This window comes from Schistocerca americana, chromosome 2, assembly GCF_021461395.2.
Source record: "Schistocerca americana isolate TAMUIC-IGC-003095 chromosome 2, iqSchAmer2.1, whole genome shotgun sequence".
NCBI classification, from domain to species: Eukaryota; Metazoa; Arthropoda; class Insecta; order Orthoptera; family Acrididae; genus Schistocerca; species Schistocerca americana.
Window position 1 is genome coordinate 743,240,520 of NC_060120.1, and position 12,637 is coordinate 743,253,156.

Below are 12,637 nucleotides of genomic sequence, written 5' to 3' on the forward strand. Positions count from 1 at the left end.
AAAAGTCACAGACTATAAGTATAAAATGAGGTGTTCCTCAGGGCTCAGTGCTTGGCCCTTTACTGTTTATGTTATTTGTGAATGACTTTCTGAGTAGCTCACCCTGTAAATCTATCCTCTATGCTGATGACACGAAATTAGCTAATTCCGATAAGGATATAAACAAATTGAAGGAGGAAAGTGAAGAATGTCTCACAATATCTAATATCTGGTTGAAAGCTAATGAGTTAAGTATGAACCATAAAAAGACTGTCAAGATAATCTTCAGTATGTCGAACAGTAACACTGAGTTATCATCTGTTAAACTACTAGGAATACACGTTGATTCGAAATTAACGTGGAAACACATACAGATTATGTATGTCGAAAGTTATCATGAGTTATCTGCCTACTAGCCAAACTACACACGTGTTACACAAGATTTATTACTTCATTCATACTATGCCTTCTTTTACTGCCATCTAAAATAATGCATTCTTTTATGGGGTAACTCCCCAGAAGCCAAAAAAATTTTCGCTTGGCAGAAAAAAGCAATTAGACGTCTTTATGGAATCACTGACAACAAGACCTCATGTAAACCTTATTTTAAAGACTTAAAAATTCTCACACTCCCATCTCCTTACATATATTGTTCCCTATCAAACATAAAAGAAAACTTAAATCACTACACTATGGGGAAATCTGTTCATCAACACAATACTCGACAAACAAATATGATTGATAAACCCACAACCAGGCTTAAGAAAACCCAGTCTAGCTATGAATACATAGGCATAAAATTATTCAACACTTTACCCATACAGGCTTAATTGGTTTTACTGGATATTTTCAAAACTAAAACCAAAGTGTGGATGAAGGAAAATACCTTTTATAGTATAGAAGAATTTCAGAATAGTTGTAAAGATGGCCTAATTTATTGATAAATTAAGGGTTACTGTCATGTATAGATATGGGTGTAGAGGCAGATATAAGCTAATAGGGTACAACACTGCTATATTTTTTACCATGTAATATTTTGCTATATGAAACATAATGTACAAATAGCTATAATTCTTCTGATGATAGCGATTGCATGTTAATGCTGATAAATTAAGAGTCACTGTTATGTATAGATATGGGTGTAGAGGCAGTTATAAGCTAATAGAGTACAACACTGCTATGTTTTTACCATTTAATATTTTGTTGTGTAAAACATAATGTACAAACAACTGTAATTCTTCTGACAACATCGATTGCATGTTAATTTCGAAAGATGGATAAAAAAAAAAAAAAATCGAATGTCTATTGTGTTTTCTGATGAAAGCTGTTTCAGCCTCAGTGCCAGTTATCATGTCTTGATTAAGAGGAGATCAAGTGAGTGGCTGCAACCAACCTATCTGCTGCTAGTCACACTGGACCTACACCTTAAGTTGTGAGTGGAATGGGATGAGATTCTGTATGACAGTAAGACCACTTTTGAGGTTATCCCATGCACCATGAGTTATCCCATGCACCATGACTGCAAATCTGAATGTCATTCTGATGATTGAATCTGTTGTGCTGCCATTCAAGAATAACATTCCAGGCAATGTTTCCCAACAGGATAACATTTGCCCACATACTGGTGTTGTAATCCAGTATGCTCTACAGAGTATCGACATGTTGCCATGCCCTGCTCAGTCACCAGATCTGTCCCCAGTTTAACATGTATGGGGCATCATCTGACGACAACTCCAGTGTCACAAATGATCAGCATTAACTGTCCCTACAATTTTGAGTCACTAAGTGCAACAGGCATGGAACTCCATTCCTCAAACTGACATCCAACACCTTCATGACACCATGTAGGCATGTTTGCATGCGGTAGTTACACCAGTTATTAATCTATCAATATTTCTCATTAGCAATAACTTTTCTTGCAGTTACATTTACCTGTGATCTTGCAATGTTAATCACTTAAATGTATTACCCAGACAAGCATATTTCCAAAATTTTATCACTCTACATTGATTATTGCATGGTGTCACAATTTTTTCCTGTCAATGCGGTTTTTGAGAAGTCCTTCAGAGTCCCTACAAAAATCATTTATGTGGATCAGAATTAGGAGAGAACCAGACACTGAAGTTTGTGGCACACCATACTTAATATTTCCTCATTCTGAATGTAATCTTTTTCCTGATGTACCATTTGCTACTCTGATGCTCTGTTTTCTCTTGTTAAGATATGACACCTCCTGTGCAAGGGGAAGGCCTCTAATACCACACCATTTTTAATATTCTGCACAGTTAAGGCTTTGGAAAGATCACAGAAAATGGCAACAGGGTAATTTTTGTTGTTTACTTTAGTTTGTGAGATCACATATTGCATTCGCAGTAAAGAAGCATTTATGGGAGCCAAACTGCACTATTGTTAACAGGTTATTTTCAGACAGATAGATCTGTATTCTGTTATAAGCTACTTTCTTGAAATTTTTTGAAAATACAGGAAGGAGTGAGATTGCTCAGTAATTGGAGATCAGTTGCTTATCTGCACTTTTGTATGTTGGTGTTCCTAGTGCTTACTCATTCTTTCACAAAATATTCCTTGATTCATCAACTGCCTACAAAAGTATGGTAACTCAAGGTGAGGGTAGTGGGGGAGGGGGCCCTACCAAGTCAGCACACACTTTTAGTGCTTTGGCTGGGACATCATAAGAGCCAGCAAAGCTACTACTTTTTAGTGAAGTAATTGTTTTTGTGATTTCTCTGGCAGTCTAATAGCTGAACTGGCAAAAATGATGTCTAGTGGTGAAGTATGCATTCCCTGTCTAAGTAAATTTACTAGATCTGCATTTGTTGGATGACTTTATGTCCCTTTGTTTTCAGTTACTATTAGCAAGAATTCATTAAATTAAGTGGCCAATCTTCTTTAGTTTTGCATCATGTCTCTTGCTGCTATTGCCATCTTGGAGTTAAGTATTAGTTGTCTTGCCAAGTTTATTAATTTCGTGCCTAACAATGCTCCAAATTGTTGTTGGTTTTTTATGGAATTATGAAATTTTTATGCCTAGTATGTCGTTTTTGCCTTTTTGATAGCAGGCTGAAGAATTTTGCAGTCTCATATACTGTATTTTTAAATCTTGATTGAAGTTAGTCTTAACACACTATATTTGAATCTCAGATGTTAGCCCACTTTTCTTGACTTCCACTCTAAATAATAGGGTCATCATAAAAGTAAAGAGTGATTGCACACTACCCCCAGCACCGACCCCTACCACTGCAATCACAAGCATGCCAGTTAGCTCCTTATCCAGCATCAATGTGATCTGAGTTCTGTTGTCAAGTGGTCATGCCTCTTTGCTTTTTAAATTTTTTAAATGGCAGTACCCACATAAAATGCTGCCAAATGCTAAGTGTGCAGTGTCATTCTTTTGATCTATGTGGAGTTCATGTCAAGAGGAGAAACAATCATTTAAGAGGCTGTTGTGAAACTCTTCAATGACTTCAGCATGCCATTCAAAACAAGAGATGTGAAATGTCGGCAAAAATGTTTTTGATTCATTTCATTGTCCAGCATTAGGCATCAGCACGAACACAGTAAGAATTTCAACGTCTTAAGTGGGATATTTTTGGACCACTCTTTACGGCCCTGAGTTGGCAACAAGTGATTTTCACTTATTTCTAAAACTAAAGGAATTTTTAAATGGAAAACGGACCTCAAGCAAGCAATGACATTCTGGCTCAAATTTTTGGCAGTAGAAGAGTATAACATGGGATTTGAAAAATTGGTCCCACATTACAATAAGTGCCTTAACAGCCATGTTGGCTACACTGAAAGTATCTTTGTAAAAGTAACTTCGTAAATAAAGTTCTGTGTTGATATCTTTGGTTTTCGTTTAGTTATGCAAAACGCTTTTTACTTTCTGGATGACCCTCATATTTCGACCTGTTGTAAAGACAAATTGGATTCATAACGTTCTATGAGTGTTCTTAGGAAATAATTAAATTTCTCGTCTGTTGTGTCTCCTGGTATACTTCTCATCAGTTTTCATGCTGCAAATTATCTCTGAATAGTCTAACTGAGCACCATTTACAAATATATATTTTACTTTTTCCTTCTTAGTGAAATAAATCTGATGGGGATGCTTTATTGTTGTCATCATGGTCAGATAAACCATTAATTATGAGGGTCACATCTATTTCGTTCAATATACATGGAATTAGAAATAACTTACTATTTGCTGTTGCACTATGTCCTTCTATTTTTGTTGAGATCGCTGGCTGTAAATGAAGTGGAATGCCAGGCAGCCATTTTCGTTCCATTAGATCATTGTTTCTCTTATACAATGTTCCTTTTATTAACTGGAACCGAGCGAGGTGGCGCAGTGGTTAGCACACTGGATTCGCATTCGGGAGGACGACGGTTCAATCCCGTCTCCGGCCATCCTGATTTAGGTTTTCCGTGATTTCCCTAAATCGTTTCAGGCAAATGCCGGGATGGTTCCTTTGACAGGGCACGGCCGATTTCCTTCCCAATCCTTCCCTAACCCGAGCTTGCGCTCCGTCTCTAATGACCTCGTTGTCGACGGGACGTTAAACACTAACCACCACCACTATTAACTGGAGTTCTTCTTTGGGCGTTTCCCTCTTCGTCCAGCTTCTATTGTTTTCAATAATTCTGGATCCTCCCTCTGTTGAGTAGTAATATCATTTAATACAGCGATGAATGAGATTTCTTACGCCTTGCAGCGCTGCGCCAAAGGATTTCTTGGAAGACAAACGGCGTCCTTGTGTTTGCGTCCCCTTTTGTATACGACCGTGACGTCATCCTCTTGAAGCCTCAGTGCCCACCGCGCAAGTTGTCCCGATGGTTCCTTCAGGCTACGCAGCCAGCTTAGACAATGATTGTCCGTCACATCAGTGAACGGTTTGGCAAGAAACTTCTTGATGGCGCAAGCAACTGCAAATCACTCTTTCTCCGTTGTAGAGTAGTTCCCCACAGACTTTGAAAGTACTCTGGAAGCACAAACTTTCACTTTTCGGTACCTTTCTGAATTTGCACTAGAACTGCACTTATAACTGCTAGCGTAGGTATAAAATTATGTCTCCGCACTCTTGCCATACAGTACTAGGACTGGGGATGATGTTTCGCCCTTTTAAGGACAACGGGAGATATTTCTTAAAACTCATTCCAGGAGTTCTCTGGGTAGGTATCACAAGTTTTTTTACTTTCTGAGCGGCGAAGAAACCATTTTCGGACTCAGGCGAGGCCTGCGCCCGGAATACACTTCAGCAATGTTGTCAGACGACCTGTAACATAATAGTCATTTTCTACTACAGCATAAAACTACTTGAAATTACTTGTTTTTCGTATCGGTCTTTTTTCTATATATAGTCTCGTGTTTACCCTGTCAGCTCTCATGTGTGATTCAAGTTTTCGCTTTTGTTTTCTTGTTAGAAATTATGTCCAACATTGATTACGTTAAAAAAAAAACACAAACCAGCTGGAACTGATGGAATACCAGTGTAACTGCTGAAATGTGGCGGTCATAAACTTCATGAGAAATTGTTTCATCTTAAAAAAAAAAAAAATCCGAGATGGAAATATACCGAATGAACGGAAGGAACCAATGGATCCCTATCACAAGAAAGAAGGTAGATGACACTGGAGGAGTTAAAATGGTTCAAATGGCTCTGAGCACTATGGGACTTAACATCTGAGGTCATCACTCCCCTGGAACTTAGAACTACTTATAGAACTACTTAAACCTAACTAACCTAACGACATCACACACATCCATGCCCGAGGCAGGATTCGAACCTGCGACCGTAGCGGTCGCGCGGCTCCAGACTGAAGCGCCTAGAACCTCTCGACCACACCGGCCGGTTGTAGAAAGTCAGAATCACCTCTTATTCATAATGGAATAAAAGGCTTTGTGGGGCATGCTTCCAGGAACTAACTCCCCCAAAACGGATACGAAAGCACTGCTAAATTTATTTTTTGACACCTTCTTTAAAAAGCATTTTGAAGCAACTGAGGTATCTCATTCAAAGTATGAGGTCAAAAATACCTGGATATAGATTCTGGTAACTTGTTTCACCTAAAAGGCGATAAATTTTTATTTTGACATTTTTATAATGATATTTGTTTTAGCCCTTCAGTCCAAATGTCACATCAGTTTAGTCAATACGTTATAAACAGTATTTGCTTGCCAACTGGTCTGGCAGCCTCCGAGGAGTTCTGATTTTTAATTCCGATGCACTTAATCTTCCATAAAATTGGTCTTTAGTGTAACTGAAATCTTATCTGTTAGTTGGCAAGTTCTTCACGATGAACATCTACGTTTGAAACTGTATTCTGTGCATGATTATATGAGTACACTGGACTTAATCTTACGCTGAAGATGATCACTCTGTAATTGAAATCGACATGTAATAACAAATACCGTATCAAATTTATACGACCAATGCTGAAGCGACCAATGCTGAAGATTCCCTAGTTTGCAATATTTGCATAAAATGTATTTGATTCAGAAGACATTTTGTAATTCTGACATATGGTTTAGTTGGCACAATAACAATGATGTGACAAGTCATCATTATAAAAGTAGTTGCAACAGCAGTGGTAGGCTGTAACTACCAGAGTGGTGGGCGTGATAGGTGATGGTTGGTTTGATAGCTACAGCTGTGTAATAGTTCAGATGGCACTCTATGTTTGTTTCTGAATAATGATATTGTAGTAACACTGGTGACGGCCCCATTAGACTGCAGCCAACACATTTTTACTTGTGCTGGATGCTGACAATATAAAAACATTACATAAAGTTTTGGTTTGTTAATCAAATCTCGATATCACATGAGAAGCCGGCCATTGTGGCCGAGCGGTTCTAGGCGCTTCAGTCCGGAACCGCGCGACTGCTACGGTCGCAGGTTCGAATCCTGCCTCGGGCATGGATGTGTGTGATGTTCTTAGGTTAGTTAGGTTTAAGTAGTTCTAAGCTCTTGGGGACTGATGGCCTCGGATGTTAAGTCCCATAGTGCTCAGAGCCATTTGAACCATTTTAACTCCTCCAGTGTCATCTACCTCCTTTCTTGTGATAGGGACCCATTGGTTCCTTCCGTTCATCCGGTATATTTCCATCTCGGATTTTTTTTTAAGATGAAACAATTTCTCATGAAGTTTATGACCGCCACATTTCAGCAGTTGCACTGGTATTCCATCAGTTCCAGCTGGTTTGTGTTTTTCTTTTTAAATTTTTCGAACTGCTGTTTATCTCTTCGTACGGTTCATTTACAAGAGGTTCAGCTGTTATAGAGCAAGTTTTCTTCAGTTTATTTTCCAGTTCAGAATAAACCGGTAAGTCGTCAAAAAATCGTTCCGAAGCTTACACCATATCGATAATTTGATCACTGATGTTATACAGAGCTGCTGTACGCGATTGATAACCCTTCCTGATGTTATTTTCGCTGCCACATACTTTGCGGACGTTGTTTGCTTTTAGGTCTTTGTCTGTACCCACTACGCATGCTTCAACTACACACACACACACACACACACACACACACACACACACACACACACACACACACATCCATTTTTATAATATGTATGGATTTCGCACTGTATCGACATCAAACTGGCTTTCCGTAGTGACTGCTCCCAGCGACTCGGCTGTTGTATTGCTCCCAACTGCTTCCTGGTAATCATTGTCTTGGTCCTCTGATCTGGCCATTTATATACTGGTTTTTCAGGGATTTCTGTTAAGTTTCTCCTGTACAGATGTTTTCCGTGACACTTCAGAAGGTCATCCTAAAACTCTTCCAGAAACTTCTCTAGCATTCTGGCTGTATGCCAGCGTCTGCTCTCCGCCTTAATGACCGACGGTGTTGTCCTCGCCTAGCCATCACAACAGTGCCGCTTCTTCAGTAGGCTGTCAACAAGTCAGACTTCATAGGAAGCACCGCCCCACATTATAATGTCCGTCTGCTCTCCTTTGCACACAGCCATGCGACTTCTCACTAAAATTCGACTACCATGACAGTTTACCCTCCTTCGACCCTTTCGAACACATCTGTTACCTCCTCACAATGGCAGTCTCAAAGGACAGTCCGTATCACCATGCCCGACAGTGGTCGGGTTTTCGTCTTTGTCAACGATGATGAATCCACATGTTTCCATTGCTTGTTTTGCTCCCTCGTCTCGGGATGATACTGATACAGGTGCACTCACCTGTGATGATTAGATAGATGGCTGTGGAAGTCATCCGAATTGGCCTGATTCAGCTGCAACAGTTCCAGTGGGGTCTCGGTTCGGCGGTGTTTTTGAATGGGCGTGAGTATTCGTGGAACATAGCGGGTGGCGAACCTTGCCAAAAACCGTGTAAGATGTTGAGAACTGATCCATGAGTAATTTTCCATTTTTCAACCATGCCTCGATTATGATACTCCAGTCCTAACCACCGTGTCTTCTACTCTTTCATATAATGCTGCTTTATTACCGTACACTTCCATTAAGTCGGTATGGGTTGTGGTATTTACGATCCTGATCTACGATATGCTGTCCTGCTTGATGTTGGCCAAGTTGCCTGCCCTGTGTGCCGCGAGTAACATACGCAACTACTTTAATCATAATCGTAGCAGCGCGCCTGCTCGCTGTTCGCTATTGGTCGCAATTTACAATCGAAAGCAAGACTCTCACTATAATGAAAGTCTTACTTCGCAGAATCTGAAGCTGATTCTTCCATCGAAGGTCTGCTTTTACATTCAAGTTTGATGTATAAGTTATAGGAGATGAGGCATATCTCCTTTCAAGAATTCTTTCTGCCTGTGACACTATTGAAGTGGGTAGAGTACAGCTTTCTGTAATGTTGCGATGCCTGCATAGAGGATGGAAGGCGCCTCTTTGAACGACATTAAATGTATTCGCAGTTGGGAATAGTGCCAACTATCGGGTGTAGAATGGAATGACGACAATCAAAATTTGTTCCGGACCAGGACTCGAACCCGGGTTTCCCGCTTATCGGGAGCGGTCGCCTTACCATTTGGCTGTCTGTGCACGACTCACGCCCAGACCCAAACTTCCATCTGTCGTCAAACGTGCGTCTAAGACCTGTACTCGTACATCGATTATGTACATTCCCGTACAGATCAGATATTGTACTTGAAAGTCGCTTGCTCGGTATCAGCAGAGAAATACGATATTGCATTGCCTGCGTTATTCTGCTTACGATGCAAAGTTCCTTTGGACATGCATGCATCGTTACAAAATTGCGTCTGTTTCCATTTTTGTCGCCCTCTGAAGACCAACAGTAAAATTTCGCTTACAGGTTTCCACTCAGTCCTTATCAGACCAGGGCTCCCCGTCTCAAATTCATACATTTGTTTATGCCATCATCACATAACATCCTGTGTTTATGGGCAGTGAGTGCTAATGGTCGCCTCATAAATTCTTTCGATGTACTCGATGCCACTATTGATTCTCACTGTCAGCCTGTAGCGAACGAAGTAGTGAGTTCAGTCTGGTAAGCATTCTTTACTGCTTTGTTCGTTGGTCACTTTTTCCACATTTCCCTTCAGCTCCTTAAACATTAACTCGTTTAGGAGGTTCGCGGCAACTCGCAGCAGCCTCTCGGTAGTGGTAGCTCGCACCGGCGTTACGCGGGTCAGGCGGTTTTACACCTAGCGCTGCTAGATGGCAACGACTTCGTTTTCACAGCGGCAGGGGATTTGAATACATCGTAGTTCAACCAATATGAACGAAATATTACTAATACACAACCCTTCCCATGAAGCAATCTGCCTATTAAAGCACTCGGTCTTCAGGCCGCAAGTGGCCCATCGGGACCATCCGACCGCCGTGCCATCCTCAGATGAGGATGCGGATAGAAGGGGCGCAGGGACAGAACACCGCTCTCCCGGTATGATGGTTTTCTGTGACCGGAGCCGCTACTATTCGGTCGAGTAGCTCCTCAGTTGGCATCACGAGGCTGAGTACACCCCGAAAAATGGCAACAGCGCATGGCGGCCTGGATGGTCACCCATCCAAGTGCCGACCACGCCCGACAGCACTTAACTTCGGTGATCTCACGGGAACCGGTGTAGCCACTGCGGCAAGGCCGTTGCCAATCTGCCTGTTAACGAAAACAATACTAAAATCTTTATGTACATACACAAACTATGGCAGAGAGCTTTAATGTATATGCTGTAGATAGAAAGAGTAGAAGAAGATATAACACATACACTGAAGCGCCAAAGAACCTGTTATAGGCAAGCGCAACCAAATAAAGAGGTATGTAAACAGGCAGAATACGGCAGAGCGGTCTGCAGCATCTATATGAGACAACAAGTGTCTGGCGCAGTTGTTGGATCGGTTACTGCTGCTACAATGGCAAAAAAATGGTTCAAATGGCTCTGAGCACTATGGGACTTAACATCTGAGGTCATCAGTCCCCTAGAACTTAGAACTACTTAAACCTAACTAACCTAAGGACATCACACACATCCATGCCCGAGGCAGGATTCGAACCTGCGGCCGTAGCGGTCGTGCGGTTCCAGACTGAAGCGCCTAGAACCGATCGGCCACCAGCGGCCGGCCTACAATGGCAGGGTATCAAGATTTAAGTAAGTTTGAACATGGTGTTATAGTCGGTGCATGAGCGATGAGACATAGCATCTCCGAGGTAGTGACGAAGTGGGGATTTTCCCGTACGACCATTTCACGAGTGCACTGTGAATAAAACTGCTGGAGGCTCTGTAATTGTGTGGGGCGTGTGCAGTTGGAGTGATATGGGACCCCTGACACGCCTAGATACGACTGTGACAAGTGATACAAACGAAAACATTCTCTCTGATCACCTACAGCCATTCATGTTCATTGTGCGTTTCGACGGACTAGGGTAATTCCAACAGGACTATGCGACACCCCACACGTCCAGAATTGCTACAGAGTGGCTCCAGGAACACTCTTCTGTGTTTAAACACTTCCGCTGGCCACCAAACTCTCCAGACATGAATATTATTGAGCATATCTGGGATGTCTTGTAACGTACTGTTCCTAAGAGATCTCCACCCCCTCAAACCATTAAGGATTTAAGGACAGCTCTGCAGGATTTATGGTATCAACTTTACTTCAGATATTAGTCGAGTCCATGCCACATCATGTTGTGGCACCTCTGTGTGCTCGTGGGGGCAGATCTACCAATTTCTTTGGCTTTTCAGTGTATATGTAAACTTGTTTACTGGAAGCAACGCGAAACTGTTATCTCCACAAAAAAATTAGCATAGAGACGTTTGTCTATTACTGCAACATCTATAAGCTGGGCTCAAGGAACAATCGTCTCACTAGGAAATGGCAGCCGGAGTGGATGCCCTTGGCTTCGTATCATAGGGACTGCTATAGTGCGATGGGCAAAAAAACATTAGGAAGGATCAAGGAAAATGGAAGAAAAGAGGCCGAAGTAGGAGGGGGAGGAAAAAGAAGATGAATAAGAAAAAGAAGGGAAGTGAAACTTCATGGCAGATTGAAACTGTGTGCCAGAGTGTGACTCGAACGCAAAACTTTTGCCTTTAGCTTATAATTGCTCTACCAACCACGATGTCCAAGCATAAATCGTGACTTGACCGCACGGCCTTACTTCCGCCGAACCTCATAGACTATGTCCCACATTTCACAAGAGGTCTCCTGCATACCTTGCGAGACTAGCACTCGTGGAATAAATGATATTGCGGAAGAATGGCTTAGACGCAGTCGAGGGCATTGTCTGCAGAATGAATTTTCACTTTGAAGCGGAGTGTGCACTGATATAAAACTTTCTGACAGCTTAAAACTGTGTGGTTGGCCTGGGACGCTTGTCTTTCACGAGCAGTCGCTGTACCATCAGAGCTACCGGCGGAAATGAGACTGCGAGGAGGGCTGCGGGAGGGGTTGTTTGCTGTACCTGGATAGTTCGGTCAGTAGGGCGAGTGCCCGCGAAAGCAGAGGTTCTGGGTTCGCGTCCCGTAGTTTAAACTGCCAATGAGTTTTAAACCAGCACGCATTCCGCTGCAGAGTGGAAATTAATTCCTACAACAAAAGGAGTGGTGACCGTTATAACGGGCAGAGAGTGGGGTTGTGTGAAAACGAATCACGAGGAAATTCCGACCGAACTAATTTGTCGAAAATTCGCTCTTATTAAATTCCGGGATATTATGTCTAGTTGGATGAATTTCTCGTTAAAACCCAACGTTTCGTCCCCATCAGCGGAGGACATTTTCAAGCTGGGTTGTAGCTTTATCGAAAATCTGATGCTCACCATTACTCGCTACTAACTGAAGTAAAAATCCGTTTCTGCGTGTTCCCGCGATGAGGTAGACGTCACACGTTGGACGCTCGAGCACAGTTCGCCGTTGTCAGTTGCTGTCACCTCATGGTGGAAGACTGATACAACAGCTAGAGTATTCAAAACATGTGACGTTACGCCTCTGCGCGGGATCACGCAGAAACGAAATTTATTTCAGTGCCAGGGTGAACATCGTCTCTTCTGAAAAGCTACAACCCCGCTTCAAAAAGTTCTCTGCAGACGGAGACGACGACGGCATAACAGCCTCGAAAATTTCAGGAAGTCTTACATTCTACAACGAACAAAAATTCCATAGCACCTATCTTTCACTATTTATTGAAGGACATCTTCCCACACCGTGAG

At 42.0% G+C, this 12,637-nt stretch overlaps 1 pseudogene; it reads right to left on the reverse strand.

The window, feature by feature from the left end:
- Positions 1-9,962: 9,962 nt before the first annotated feature.
- LOC124596881 lies at positions 9,963-10,080 on the reverse strand (annotated as a pseudogene).
- Positions 10,081-12,637: the final 2,557 nt, after the last annotated feature.